Source organism: Amphiprion ocellaris, chromosome 9, assembly GCF_022539595.1.
Source record: "Amphiprion ocellaris isolate individual 3 ecotype Okinawa chromosome 9, ASM2253959v1, whole genome shotgun sequence".
In the NCBI taxonomy this organism is placed as follows: Eukaryota; Metazoa; Chordata; class Actinopteri; family Pomacentridae; genus Amphiprion; species Amphiprion ocellaris.
The window spans coordinates 29779820-29782768 of NC_072774.1; positions in this window are offsets into that span (position 1 = coordinate 29779820).

A 2949-nucleotide genomic window follows, 5' to 3' on the forward strand; every position below is an offset into this window, starting at 1 on the left:
GAGTCTATCCCAGCTGACTCAGGTGAAGGCAGGGGACACCCTAGACAGGTCACCAGTCTGTCGCAGGGCTACATACAAAGACAAACAATCACTCTCACATTCACACCTACGGGCAATTTAGAATAATCAATTAACCTCAGCATAGTTTTGGACTGTGGGAGGAAGCCGGAGTACCCGGAGAAAACCCACGCATGCACAGGGAGAACATGCAAACTCCATGCAGAAAGATCCCGGGAAAGCCGGGACGCGAACCAGGGATCTTCTTGCTGCGAGGCAAAAGTGCTAACCACTACACCACTGTGCAGCCCTCATTTTAAACACTGAAATCAAACTAACAAAATGTAATGACCAACCAGTGAGTAATACTGGATTCTGCAAAAACAAACAACTTTTTTAAAAAAATCTAAATCTTATCTTAACACAGTTAATGTATTAACTTATTTTTGTGTGTATGCATGTATTTATTGATTTATTTAGTACTGTTAACATATCAGAGTTCTGAGTGAATTTTTCTTAAGATAGGCAAAGGCCATTTATTGATTACATATAGGCTACTAAATGTTTATTTTAAAAAAACAATTCAATTCAATTCAATTTTATTTATATAGCACCAATTACAGTCAAATTGTCTCGAGACGCTTTACAGAACCCATATGCCTGACCCCCAGAGCAAGCCAAAAGGTGACAGTGGCAAGGAAAACACCCTTTTAACAGGGAAAAAAACCTCGAGCAGAACCCGGCTCTAATGTGGGGGGACCCATCTGCCTGCTGGCCGGGTAGGTTGACTTAGGCATTTATTGAGTCACTAAAATACTGTAGAGTACAGACCACATCAGCATGATTATAAGCATCCTCTGGTAAATTAACAACCAGATACTGATGTCTCTCACCATATGGACTTCAGGAGATGACTGGGGGATGATAAACTGTGACCTACTGGTTGGGTTCTCTCTGTTCTCATGTTTCTTACATGTTTGTCCCCTGACAGCCGGGTCCTAATGTTTTTTGAGCAACACACCATACTATGACGTTTTTACAATGATGGTTCTACTATGGAACCAGTTTGACATGTTCAGGTGTTCTTTGTGTGAAAACTCAGAGATTTCAGAGATCAGAAGGTGGTTTTCAACTTTCTTTGTTAACTTTCTGCTTCAACTTTAAACTAAATTTCCTTCACTAAACCAGCCCTCTGGACTTCCAGGAAGCTGTGTTCCTATTGGCTGTCCAGGTGGCTGTGTTCCTATTGGCTGTCCAGGTGGCTGCTTGGTGTTATCAGGAACACCTGAGCAGCTCAGTGTCTTCCTGCTTTATTTAGCTGCAGTCAAACATTTCCTCTGCTTCTCTCCACCACACAACTGGGTTTGGTTCCATTGCTTTAGTTTGTTTTTTAGGCGTTGGCTTGCAGCTTCCAGCAGTAAAATCGTCTTTAATGTGTTTCTTGGTGTGTTTTAGGGCTTTGTACTGGATAGTTGTCTTGGTAAATGTGGTTCTTTAGCCACAGTTAGCACATGGTGCTAATGTGTGCAGTGATTAGTGGATTTGGTCCAGCTGAGTTGTGTCTTTATCTTGGCTGTAGTGAGTCTTTAGAGGTTTTTGGTCAGACACATTCTGTATTCTTGTTTGAGAACCAGCGTTGGTTGTCCAGAAGGTAAGAGTTCCTGTCCTGATTCTCTGTTCTCAGAGGTTCTCTGGTAGGCTGCAGGAGACTTTAGCGTTTGGGTTGTGCTAGTTTGGTTTTTGTACGGTTTCATTTGGATGACTATCTTGAGGCCCCTCCATGTGGTTTAGTGAGGTTTTCTGTAACAGTTCTACAAAGCAACCAGCAGCAGAAGAGACTTTGAGAGTTTTTAGGAAGTTCTGGAGACCAGACTTTAGAGCAGCAGAAACATTTGTCAGCAGTTTGAGCAGGAGAAGGTGAGCTTCAGAGTAGAAATGAGAAGGAAACCTTCTTGACCCGTGTGGTGAGGTCCTGTACCAAGAGTTTGAGCAGGTTGTGAAGAGTCTGTAGTTCTTTGGTCTGAAAGCACAAGAAGAGTCGACCCATTAAAGGAGAAAACAGGAGATATTGTTGGTTCTTCTGTCGCTCTGCAGTTTCATTAGACTGAATATCAAGTTTATATTTTAAATGATTTCCCATGTGAGCCCAAGAAGGCTTCAATAAACTCCCTCCATCCCCTGAACACAACACATTTGATTACCATGTTAATTTATTTATTTTTTTTTTTTTATGTTTTTGAGTTTTAATCATAGTTTTAGCATTTTTTTTTCTCTTTGCTTGTTTAGTTTTGTCATCTGTGTAAAAGGTGCTAAACAAATAAAGTTGAATGATAAACGGAATAATTGACTAACTCATGATTGTGACAAAAGAAGTATTTTCATTGTGATTTAAGGGTTTATTTCATTTTTAAGGTTGGGGTTAAAGTCTTGACAGAAAAAGAAGATTAAAGAAATAAACTACATAACAAAAAGCAATTAAAATCAAAGGAAAAAAATTAATACAATAAAACTTTTACAAAGTTTTATTATTAAAAAGATTTAAGAAATTTAAGATGTAATTTTCTAATTAAACATTTAATTTTTTAATTAAATGTTTTGTCTTTTTGAAGGTTTAATAATCTAATTAAATGTTTTGCATTTTTAAAAAATGTTCTTGTTTAATTGTATTTTTTAAATGTTTAATGATGGAAAATATTTTATCTGTAATTTTTAATATTTGTATTTTTAAAATTTTGTTTAATTTCATAATGACATGTATTGTATCTTGTTGAATTATCTAATTCAATATTTTTGTCTGTTTAATAGAGTTAAACATTAATTACATTTAAATTATATGTACATATACCACCTTTTAATGTTTAGTTTTCTTTTTAAATGCTTCATTGTATCTTCTGTTTAATTCCTATTTGAAGTTTTATTGTCTTTAAGATGTAATTTTCTATTAAAACATTT